At 42.9% G+C, this 12,147-nt stretch overlaps 5 non-coding genes and 1 pseudogene across 5 annotated transcripts; 3 read left to right on the plus strand and 3 right to left on the minus strand.

The window, feature by feature from the left end:
• Nucleotides 1-7,557: 7,557 nt before the first annotated feature.
• On the minus strand, nt 7,558-7,748 carry LOC140275709 (U2 spliceosomal RNA). The gene has a single exon (XR_011908431.1). It is a non-coding gene; the product is annotated as a U2 spliceosomal RNA (small nuclear RNA).
• Nucleotides 7,749-8,023: 275 nt separating this feature from the next.
• LOC140275800 (U5 spliceosomal RNA) lies at nt 8,024-8,137 on the minus strand. The gene has a single exon (XR_011908514.1). It is a non-coding gene; the product is annotated as a U5 spliceosomal RNA (small nuclear RNA).
• A 411-nt stretch (nt 8,138-8,548) lies between these two features.
• Nucleotides 8,549-8,739, minus strand: LOC140275929 (U2 spliceosomal RNA). Its single transcript, XR_011908630.1, has one exon. It is a non-coding gene; the product is annotated as a U2 spliceosomal RNA (small nuclear RNA).
• A 2,003-nt stretch (nt 8,740-10,742) lies between these two features.
• On the plus strand, nt 10,743-10,933 carry LOC140276322 (U2 spliceosomal RNA). The gene has a single exon (XR_011908925.1). It is a non-coding gene; the product is annotated as a U2 spliceosomal RNA (small nuclear RNA).
• A 411-nt stretch (nt 10,934-11,344) lies between these two features.
• On the plus strand, nt 11,345-11,458 carry LOC140276399 (U5 spliceosomal RNA). Its single transcript, XR_011908996.1, has one exon. It is a non-coding gene; the product is annotated as a U5 spliceosomal RNA (small nuclear RNA).
• A 275-nt stretch (nt 11,459-11,733) lies between these two features.
• Nucleotides 11,734-11,908, plus strand: LOC140276282 (U2 spliceosomal RNA; annotated as a pseudogene).
• Nucleotides 11,909-12,147: the final 239 nt, after the last annotated feature.

A 12,147-nucleotide genomic window follows, 5' to 3' on the forward strand; every position in this document is an offset into this window, starting at 1 on the left:
CAAGAAGGTTTGAATGTCCGACCATAGTTTGTAAAAAGTGGGTAAGAAAAAGTTCGAATGCCCGAACATACACCATCAAAAGAGGGAGCGGAGGTGTTCCGCTGTAAGACGGTGTGAATGTCCGACCATAATTGGTAAAAAGCGGGTAAGAAAAGGTTAAAATACCCGACTGTACACAATCAATAGCGGGAGCGGAGTTGTTCGGCTACAAGAAGGTGTGAAAGTCCGACCATGGTTTGTAAAACGCGGGTAAGACAAGGTGCGAATGCCCGACAATGTATGATCAAAAGAGGGAGTGGAGGTGTTCAGCTGCAAGGTCTGAATTTCCAACCATAATTTGTAAACACCGTTGAAGAAAAGCCTCGAAAGCCCGACTATACACCATCAAAAGCGGGAGCAGAGGTGTTCAGCTGCAAGAAGGTCTGAATGTCCACCAATAATTACTGAAAAATGGGTAAGAAAAGGTGTGAATGCCCAACTATACATCATCAAAAGCAGAAGTGGATTTGTTCGGCCACAAGAAAGTTTGAATGTCCGACCATAGTTTGTAAAAGGCGGGTAAGAAAAGGTTCGAATGCCCGAACATACACAATCAAAAGAGGGAGCGGAGGAGTTTCGCTGCAAGAAGGTGTGAATGTCCGAGCATAGTTTGTAAAAAGTGGGTAAGAAAAGGTTCGAAAACCAAAATATACACCATCAAAAACGGAAGCCGAGGTGTTCGGCTGCAAGTAGGTGTGAATGTCAGATCATAACTGCAAAAAGCTGATGAGAAAGGTTTGAATGACCGACAATAATTGCTGAAAAATGTGTTAGAAAAGGTAAGAATGCCGGACTATTCATCATCAAAAGCGGAGAAGAGGTGTTTGGCTGCAAGAAGCTGTGAATGTCAGGCCATAATTACTCAAAAACGGATAAGAAAAGGTAGTATTGCCAGACCATAAATGATCAAAACAGGGAGCGGAGGTGTTCCGCTGTAAGAAGGTGTGAATGTCCGACCATAATTGGTAAAAAGCGGGTAAGAAAAGGTTAAAATACCCGACTGTACACAATCAATAGCGGGAGCGGAGTTGTTTGGCTACTAAAAGGTGTGAAAGTCCAACCATACATCATCAAAAGCAGGACTGGATGTGTTCGGCTACAAGAAGGTTTGAATGTCCGACCATAGTTTGTAAAAAGCGGGTAAGAAAAGGTTCGAATGCCCAAACATACACCATCAAAAGAGGGAGCGGAGGTTTTCCGCCATAAGGTGTCAATATCCGACCGTAGTTGGTAAAAAGTGGGTAAGAAAAGGTTAAAATACCAGACTGTACACAATCAATAGCGGGAGCGAATGTGTTCGGCTACAAGAAGGTGTGAAAGTCAGTCCATGTTTTGTAAATAGCGGGTAAGAAAAGGTGCGAATGCCCGACAATGTATGATCAAAAGAGGGAGCGGAGGTTTTCGGCTGCAAGAAGGTCTGAATGTCCAAACATTATTTGTAAAAAACGGGGAAGAAAAGGCTCGAAAGCCCGACTATACACCATCAAAAGCGGGAGCAGAGGGGTTCAGCTGCAAGAAGGTCTGAATGTTCATCAATAATTGCTAGAAAACATGAACGAAAATTTTCGAATATCAAACCGCACATGATCATAAGTGGGAGCGGAGGTGTTTAGCTGCAAGAAGGTGTGAATGTCCACCCATAATTCCTCAAAAATGGGTAAAAAAAAAGGTGCGAATGCCCAACCATACATCATCAAAAGCAGGACTGGATGTGTTCGGCTACAAGAAGGTTTGAATGTGCGAGCATAGTTTGTAAAAAGCGGGTAAGAAAAGGTTCGAATGCCCGAACATACACCATCAAAAGAGGGAGCGGAGGTGTTCCGCCATAAGAAGGTGTGAATGTCCGACCGTAGTTGGTAAAAAGCGGGTAAGAAAAGGTTCAAATGGCCGACTGTACACAATCAATAGCGGGAAGGGATGTGTTCGGCTACAACAAGGTATGAAAGTCCGACCATGTTTTGTAAAAAGCGGTTAAGAAAAGGTGCGAATGCCCGACAATGTATAATCAAAAGAGGGAGCGGAGGGTTTCGGCTGCAAGAAGGTGTGAATGTCCAACCATAATTTGTAAAAACCGGGGAAGAAAAGGCTCGGAAGCCCGACTATACACCATCAAAAGCGGGAGCAGAGGTGTTCAGCTGCAAGAAGGTCTCAATGTCCATCAATAATTGCTAAAAAACATGAAAGAAAATTTTCGAATATCAAACCGCACATATGCGGGAGAGAAGGTGTTCAGCTGCAAGACGGTGTGAATGTCCACCCATATTTCCTGAAAAATGGGTAAAAAAAGGTGCGAATGCCCAACCATACATCATCAAAAGCAGGTGTGAATGTCAGATCATAATTTGCAAAAACCTGATGAGAAATGGTGAGAATGCCCGACTATACACCATCAAATGCGGGAGCGGAGGTGTTCGGCTGTGAGTAGGTGTGAATGTCCGACCATACTTGCTGAAAAATATGACAAAGCAGTTTTCACTTGGTTCTAGTGAAGGAATTCATTTTATATCAAAATCTGAAATTGTGTAGAACTCGTGGAAATAAGTTTATTCTCGGATTCCTAAAGGTTTAGTGTTTGTTCTTTGGTATACTGCAAAGTAATACTTTCTATTTTGTTGAAACCGATTCAGACATGGATAAATATCAAGGACAAAGCAGTTTTAACTTGGTTTGAGTGAAGGAATTCATTTTATATCAAAATCCGAAATTGTGTAGAACTCGTCAATCGACGCTTATTCTCGGATTCCTGAAAAGGTTTAGAGTTGTTCTTTCCTATCCTGCAAAGTACAACGTTCTTTTTTTGTTTAAAGCTATTTAGACATGGATAAATATGAAGGACAAAGCAGTTCCTTCTGTGGGTACAGTAGCTCCCGGAATATGGTGACTGCAGGCCCTGAGCCTGGTGGACATAAGGCTCTCCTGCCCTGTGTTGGGTCCCAGGTTGCGGGGATGCCTATTGCAGCCAGTCTCTGGCTGCCCTCTCCGGGGTGGGAGGGACCAGGCGGATGAATTAATTATTCTGCTAGTTTATATATTTTAAACATAAACAATAAACATTTATAAAACTTCCCTTGGCAAGGCAAATCTATTTGGCATAAAAGGTATTCAGACTACAATTCTGCTGCCATAATGCACAACTCTGGATTTTGATATAAAATGAATTCCTTCACTCAAACCAAGTTAAAACTGCTTTGTCCTTCATATTTATCCATGTCATAATAGCTTTCAACAAAAAAGAAAGTATTACTTTGCAGTATACCAAAGAACAACACTAAACCTTTAGGAATCCGAGAATAAGCTTCTTGTCACCAGTTCTACACAATTTCGGATTTTGATATAAAATTAATTTCTTCACTCAAACCAAGTTAAAACTGCTTTGTCCTTCATATTTACCCATGTCTAAATAGCTTTAAACAAAAAAGAACGTAGTACTTTGCAGGATAGGAAAGAACAACACTAATTTTTTTCAGGAATCCGAGAATAAGCTTCTTTTCACGAGTTCTACACAATTCCGGATTTTGATATAAAATGAATTCCTTCACTCAAACCAAGTTAAAACTGCTTTGTCCTTAATATTTATCCATGTCTGAATAGGTTTCAAAAAAAAAGAAAGTATTACTTTGCAGTATACCAAAGAACAACACTAAACCTTTAGTAATCGGGGAATAAGCTTCTTTTCACCAGTTCTACACAATTTCGGATTTTGATATAAAATGAATTCCTTTACTCAAACCAAGTTAAAACTGCTTTGTCCTTCATATTTATCCATGTCTGAATGGGTTTAAAAAAAATAGAAAGTATTACTTTGCAGTATACCAAAGAACAACACTAAACCTTTAGGAATCCGAGAATAAGCTTCTTTCCACGAGTTCTACACAATTTCGGATTTTGATATAAAATGAATTCCTTCACTCAAACCAAGTGAAAACTGCTTTGTCATATTTTTCAGCAAGTATGGTTGGACATTCACACCTACTCACACAGCCGAACACCTCCGCTCCCGCATTTGATGGTGTATAGTCGGGCATTCTCACCATTTCTCATCAGGTTTTTGCAAATTATGATCTGACATTCACACCTGCTTTTGATGATGTATGGTTGGGCATTCGCACCTTTTTTTTACCCATTTTTGAGGAATTATGGGTGGACATTCACACCTTCTTGCAGCTGAACACCTCTGCTCCCACTTATGATCATGTGCGGTTTGATATTCGAAAATTTTCTTTCATGTTTTCTAGCAATTATTGATGGACATTCAGACCTTCTTGCAGCTGAACCCCTCTGCTCCCGCTTTTGATGGTGTATAGTCGGGCTTTCGAGCCTTTTCTTCCCCGGTTTTTACAAATTATGGTTGGACATTCAGACCTTCTTTTGGTCGAAAACCTCCGCTCCCTCTTTTGATCATACATTGTCGGGCATTCGCACCTTTTCTTACCCGCTATTTACAAAACATGGTCGGACTTTCACACCTTCTTGTAGCCGAACACATTCGCTCCCGCTATTGATTGTGCACAGACGGGTATTTTAACCTTTTCTTACCCACTTTTTACCAACTACGGTCGGACATTCACACCTTCTTATGGCGGAACACCTCCGCTCCCTCTTTTGATGGTGTATGTTCGGGCATTCAAACCTTTTCTTACCCGCTTTTTACAAACTATGCTCGGACATTCAAACCTTCTTGTAGCCGAACACATCCAGTCCTGCTTTTGATGATGTATGGTTGGGCATTCGCACCTTTTTTTTACCCATTTTTGAGGAATTATGGGTGGACATTCACACCTTCTTGCAGCTGAACACCTCCTCTCCCACTTATGATCATGTGCGGTTGGATATTCGAAAATTTTTTTTCATGTTTTCTAGCAATTATTGATGGACATTCAGACCTTCTTGCAGCTGAACACCTCCGCTCCCGCTTTTGATGGTGTATAGTCGGGCTTCCGAGCCTTTTCTTCCCCGGTGTTTACAAATTATGGTTGGACATTTAGACCTTCTTGCAGCCGAAAACCTCCGTTCCCTCTTTTGATCATACATTGTCCGACAATTGCACCTTTTCTTACCCGCTTTTTACAAACCATGGTCGGACTTTCACACCTTTTAGTAGCCAAACAACTCCGCTCCCGCTATTGATTGTGTACAGTCGGGTATTTTAACCTTTTCTTACCCGCTTTTAACCAATTATGGTCGGACATTAACACCTTCTTACAGCGGAAAACCTCCGGTCCCTGTTTTGATCATTCATGGTCTGGCAATACTACCTTTTCTTACCCGTTTTTGAGTTATTATGGCTGGACATTCACAGCTTCTTGCAGCCGAACACCTCTTCTCTCGCTTTTGATGATGAATGGTCGGGCATTCTTACCTTTTCTAACAAATTTTTTAGCAATTATTGTCGGTCATTCACACCTTTCTCATCAGCTTTTTGCAAATTATGATCTGACATTCACACCTACTTGCAGCCGAACACCTCGGCTTCCGCTTTTGATGGTGTATATTTTGGCATTCGAACCTTTTCTTGCCCGCTTTTTACAAACCATGGTCGGACTTTCACACCTTCATTTAGCCGAACAACTCCGCTCCCGCTATTGATTGTGTATGTTCGGGTATTTCAACCTTTTCTTACCCGCTTTTTACCAACTATGGTCGGACATTCACACCTTCTTACAGCGGAACCCCTCCGCTCCCTCTTTTGATGGTGTATGTTCTGGCATTCGAACCTTTTCTTACCCACTTTTTACAAACTATGCTCGGACATTCACACCTTCTTGCAGCGAAACACCTCCGCTCCCTCTTTTGATTGTGTATGTTCGGGCATTCGAACCTTTTCTTACCCGCCTTTTACAAACTATGGTCGGACATTCAAACCTTCTTGTGTCCGAACACATCCACTTATGCTTGTGATGATGTATAGTTGGGCATTCACACCTTTTCTTACCCATTTTTCAGTAATTATTGGTGGACATTCAGACCTTCTTGCAGCTGAACACCGCCGCTCCAGCTTTTGATGGTGTATAGTCGGGCTTTCGAGCCTTTTCTTCAATGGTGTTTACAAATTATGGTTGGAAATTCAGACCTTGCAGCCAAACAACTCCGCTCCCTCTTTTGATCATACATTGTCGGGCATTCGCACCTTGTCTTACCCGCGTTTTACAAACCATGGTCGGACTTTCACACCTTCTTGTAGCCGAACAACTCCGCTCCCACTATTGATTGTGTACAGTCGGGTTTTTTTAACCTTTTCTTACCCGCTTTTTACCAACTATGGTTGGACATTCGCAGCATCTTACAGCGGAACACCTCCGCTCCCTCTTTTGATGGTGTATGTTCGGGCATTCGAACTTTTTCTTACCCGCTTTTTACAAACTATGGTCGGACATTCAAACCTTCTTGTAGCAGAACACATCCATTTCTTCTTTTGATGATGTATGGTTGGGCATTCGCACCTTTTCTTACCCATTTTTCAGGAATTATGGGTGGACATTCACACCTACTTGCAGTTGAACAGCTCTGCTCCCACTTTTGATTATGTTTGGTTGGATATTCGAACCTTTTCTTGCCCGCTTTTTACCAACTATGGTCGGACATTCACACCGTCTTTCAGCGTAACACCTCCGCTCCCTCTTTTGATGATGTATGTTCGGGCATTCGCACCTTTTCTTACCCGCTTTTTACAAACTATGGTCGGACATTCAAACCTTCTTGTAGCCGAAAACCTCCACTCCCTCTTTTGATCATACTTTGTCGGGCATTCGCACCTTTTCTTACCCGCTTTTTACAAACTATGCTCGGACATTCAAACCTTCTTGTAGCCAAACACATCCACTCCTGCTTTTGTTGATGTATGGTTGGGCATTCGAACCTACTTGTTGCCCGCTTTTCATTAATTATGGGTGGACATTCACACCTTGTCACAGCCAAACACCTCCGCTCCCTGTTTTGATCATGTATGGTTGGACATTCGCACCTTTTCTCACCCACTTTTTGCAAACTATGGTCGGCCATTCACAGCTTCCTCTCCACCATACTTGTATGGTGGGATATTCACACCCACTTGCATCCGAAGACCTCCGCCCCCACTTTTGTTGATATTTAGTCGGTCATTCGCACCTTACCCGCTTTTGGCAAACTATGGCCTTCTTGCAGCCAAAAACCTCTGATCTCGCTTTTGATGATGTAAGGTTGGGCATTCAGACCTTGCTTCACCTGCTTTTCACCAAATATAGTCCGACATTCACACCTTCTCTCAGCCGAACACTTCCGCTCCACCTTTTAGTTTTCTATGGGGCATTCACACCTTTTTTTTCACCGCATTTTATAAAAACACCACAGGAACACCGTATTGAGGCTTTGTTCTGACCGCTCATTCGGTGTCGCGTTTCTTTCAAACAATTCTCCTGGTTAGCCCGCACTCGGCTCGCTCCCAGAGCCGTGTTAAAGTCTACTTCGCATTCACTCTCTTTTCTCAGCAGACTAAAAGAAACTTCCATCCTGCACCGCTGTTTGCTTTTTCACAAGAGCAGAGGAGAGCGCACCGTTCCCAGCGGCACTGCAGTACCGGGTCGATGCTTGGAGTTAACGGAGCAAGCTCCTTTTTCAACTCCTATTGATAAAAATCCATTTAATATGTAGTCCTCGCATAGAGGACATATCAGACATTAAACTGATAAGAACAGATACTACACTTGATCTTAGCCAAAAGGCCGAGAAGCGATAACTGTCCACTGGTTCACGTCCGAGGGCCCTTCCTGGCACAATGCGCACTTGTAGCGGTGTTCTTTTTATGGCCATAGTGTCACTTTGCACCTCCGCCCACCCGCTGCACTGAGCACTCTTCAGCCCTTTTAAATGGTATAACTTTACACTACCGCACGCTCCAGCGAGCACCATTCAAGCAACATCGGCACAGTCGCAACAAGTAAGGCGACTCTACTCAGAGAAGTCACTCTGCACAGTAACAAGATTTCTTTTGCACAGACAGAAAGGGCTTCACCCGCAAAGGTAAAGCCTGCCAAAAATAGAAACAATTCATTAGTGCTGCGCTCCACGGAAGTCTTTAGTAAAAGGCGAAAGACTTGTACATTATGAAGAGAAACCAGAGTACGATTATCCATCACTGCGGGAGCAGGGCATCAGGCTAGTTGGCATAGCCACCTTCCCCATGGTGAGCTTTGCTTGGTTGAGACGCTTGATCCCCCCCCTTGCTCCTCGGCTGACCAAGTAGGAACAATCGGGCCCTATTCGATGGCTGCCTTGTCTTTTACTCTGTGCAAAAGACAAGGCAGCCACAAACAACACGGGAACACCGTATTGAGGCTTTGTTCTGACCGCTCATTCGGTGTCGCGTTTCTTTCAAGCAATTCTCCCGGTTAGCCCGCACTCGGCTCGCTCCCAGAGCCGTGTTAAAGTCTGCTTCGCATTCACTCTCTTTTCTCAGCAGATTAAAAGAAAGTTTCATCTTGGGCTCCCTGAAACTTCCATCCTGCACCGCTGTTTGCTTTTTCACAAGAGCAGAGGAGAGCGCACCGTTCCCAGCGGCACTACAGTACCGGGTCGATGCTTGGAGTGAACGGAGCAAGCTCCTTTTTCAACTCCTATTGATAAAAATCCATTTAATATGTAGTCCTCGCATAGAGGACATATCAGACATTAAACTGATAACAACAGATACTACACTTGATCTTAGCCAAAAGGCCGAGAAGCGATAACTGTCCACTGGTTCACGTCCGAGGGCCCTTCCTGGCACAATGTACATCTGCTTGTGCACATGGAAATATTTCAGACCATTTTGTAAAAACCTCTGTTGTCACTGAGCAGAATCGTTTCCCTTAACATTAATTTAGTTAAATGAAATCTACAAAATAATGAAATAATGAAATCCAAACAAATATGTTGAAAAAGATACACTGGCTTAGGGAATTATCTTCGTTTTGGTTTTCGGAGGCCCTGTGGAATGTATTTTGCACATATTTGACCTGCTAGACAAAACTTTATTCATTTATTTATTCTAAAAAAAAAAATTTCAATAATTAGTAAAACCATATGCTGTAAAAACCTTGTTCATTATTGCTTCCATCCCTCCTGTTGAGACATGACATGGTCCGTGGCTCAATACTGCAGCATATTTAAACAAATTCTTTGGTAGTATGGTTTTCCTTTCGGTCATTCATACGAGTCTATTGTAGATGGCAATTGAATAACATCTAATAATGCTAAAATATTTGTAGTTTATACATTTAGCTGTGGATGTCAACATACCTGTTTTTCCAATGCTGTGTTAACACATGTACAGTTGAGAAGGCATACTGACTGTCAGTGTAAACGTTAACAACCTTTTTGTTATTTAATTTACAAGCTTCAGTTAAAGCTACCAATTCGACTGCTTGAACAGAGTAATTTTTTGGTAGTGGTTGTTTTAAGAAAACTTCAGTTTCTGTTACTACTGCAAATCCTGTAGCATTTGTGCCATCAGGGTTTTTTGCTTGACCTGTTGAATAAATATAGTTATTTCTGCATTTTCATAACGTATATCAGTTAAGTCTGGCCTGGGTAAAACACTGATGGTTATTTCTGACATGCAATCATGAGGCTTTCCATCTGTGGGGTAGGTAGCAGTGTGGATTGATTAAGTGTAGCACATCTCTCGACAACAAGGTGTGGCTGTGAAAGAAGAACTGTTATGTAGGAGAGATGTCTGGTAAAGATATTTTGTTAAGTAACCATATCACAGCCACTGCATGAGGTACCTTAAGTGTTAATGGGTGAAATAACACCATTATTGTTGATGCCTGCACTGCCAATGGCTTCTGGCCATTGATTCAAAAGTACGATCTCGTCCCTTTTTCCCCCTTTCAGTGGACACTGGCCCCTAATTGCCGCAATTCAGCAGGGGGTCTTTCATTAGGAGTACTGGACTCCCCCGTGCACGGTTTCAGCTCCGACCCTGGACAGCGGAAAAAACGTTGAGATCTGGTTTGAGGACCCAATTGTTGAGAAAAGTCTCTCAATGAGACTCAGAGTTGCTGGAGTCAGTTAATGCAAAGGTTTAATCTTGCAGCAAGTTCAAGAATGTGTGTGTGTATGGGTGTATGTGTGCGAACGTGTGTGAGTTTGTGAGAGTTTAAAGAACCTGTTATCCACAGGCAGGTCTTAACTAGTATGGCACGGGTCCAGCCTGTCTCATCTTTTTTGTAAGGTCCAGCGCTCGGCCGTAACCCTTCTGTCTGTTTGGACTCTCACATACATTCGGTTAATCATAGAAAAACGAGAACAAAACTTTTTAGCCCCTTAAATTCATAAAACAGACATGGTGCAGTTATTTCCAATCTAGAAAATAAGAGTAATCACCACCATTTCTATAAATTCTGGATATTCTAACAATCTGAATCTTTTTTAAATGTTCGATGAAGCCCTTTGCTGTTCTGTTTAGAGACTCAGCTGATCATAAACCAAGTTTTGCTCTTGAACCAAGCTTCTAAACTCTTGACCTTTTTCATTTCTCAGTTAGTATTCACTTTAAAACTAATATTTGTTTGGATTTCATTATTTCATTATTGTGTAGATTTCATTGAACTAAATTAATGTTAAGGGAAATGATTCTGCTCAGTGACAACAGAGGTTTTTACCAAATGGTGTGAAATATTTCCACGTGCACAAGCAGATGCACATTGTGCCAGGAAGGGCCCTCGGACGTGAACCAGTGGACAGTTATCGCTTCTCGGCCTTTTGGCTAAGATCAAGTGTAGTATCTGTTCTTATCAGTTTAATGTCTGATATGTCCTCTATGCGAGGACTACATATTAAATGGATTTTTATCAATAGGAGTTGAAAAAGGAGCTTGCTCCGTTCACTCCAAGCATCGACCCGGTACTGTAGTGCCGCTGGGAACGGTGCGCTCTCCTCTGCTCTTGTGAAAAAGCAAACAGCGGTGCAGGATGGAAGTTTCAGGGAGCCCAAGATGAAACTTTCTTTTAATCTGCTGAGAAAAGAGAGTGAATGCGAAGCAGACTTTAACACGGCTCTGGGAGCGAGCCGAGTGCGGGCTAACCGGGAGAATTGCTTGAAAGAAACGCGACACCGAATGAGCGGTCAGAACAAAGCCTCAATACGGTGTTCCCGTGTTGTTTGTGGCTGCCTTGTCTTTTGCACAGAGTAAAAGACAAGGCAGCCATCGAATAGGGCCCGATTGTTCCTACTTGGTCAGCCGAGGAGCAAGGGGGGGGATCAAGCGTCTCAACCAAGCAAAGCTCACCATGGGGAAGGTGGCTATGCCAACTAGCCTGATGCCCTGCTCCCGCAGTGATGGATAATCGTACTCTGGTTTCTCTTCATAATGTACAAGTCTTTCGCCTTTTACTAAAGACTTCCGTGGAGAGCAGCACTAATGAATTGTTTCTATTTTTGGCAGGCTTTACCTTTGCGGGTGAAGCCCTTTCTGTCTGTGCAAAAGAAATCTTGTTACTGTGTAGAGTGACTTCTCTGAGTAGAGTCGCCTTACTTGTTGCGACTGTGCCGATGTTGCTTGAATGGTGCTCGCTGGAGCGTGCGGTAGTGTAAAGTTATACCATTTAAAAGGGTTGAAGAGTGGTCAGTGCAGCGGGTGGGTGGAGGTGCAAAGTGACACTATGGCCATAAAAAGAACACCGCTACAAGTGCGCATTGTGCCAGGAAGGGCCCTCGGACGTGAACCAGTGGACAGATATCGCTTCTCGGCCTTTTGGCTAAGATCAAGTGCAGTAAGTGGTTTAAGTTACCAGAGCCAAGCGATGTAAGGAGCCTGGATGATTTAGGTGTATCGTTTTTTTTTTTGTGGAGGAAAAAATGGTCATTAAACATCCATCCCAGACAGCATTTTATGCTGGTCTGCGAAATTCTTTGAGGTTTGTTTTAAAAGACAAGAAAAGTCATTTTGGAGATCGGGAGTGGTTCGTCAGAACTGTCATCGTCGCAGGTTTGAAAGTTGATCCAGCACAGATTTTCTGTTTGCAATGGAACGCAGCCGATGGGGGATATGATCTCACTTTGAACAGCCAGCAGCAGTACGATCAGATCCAAGCAACATTTCAGGAAAAGGCAGAGATGGAGCCCTTTTCCAGGTTCAGAGTGGTGCCTCTT

Source organism: Leuresthes tenuis, unplaced genomic scaffold, assembly GCF_036924035.1.
Source record: "Leuresthes tenuis unplaced genomic scaffold, fLeuTen1.0.hap1 SCAF_18, whole genome shotgun sequence".
NCBI lineage: Eukaryota > Metazoa > Chordata > Actinopteri > Atheriniformes > Atherinopsidae > Leuresthes > Leuresthes tenuis.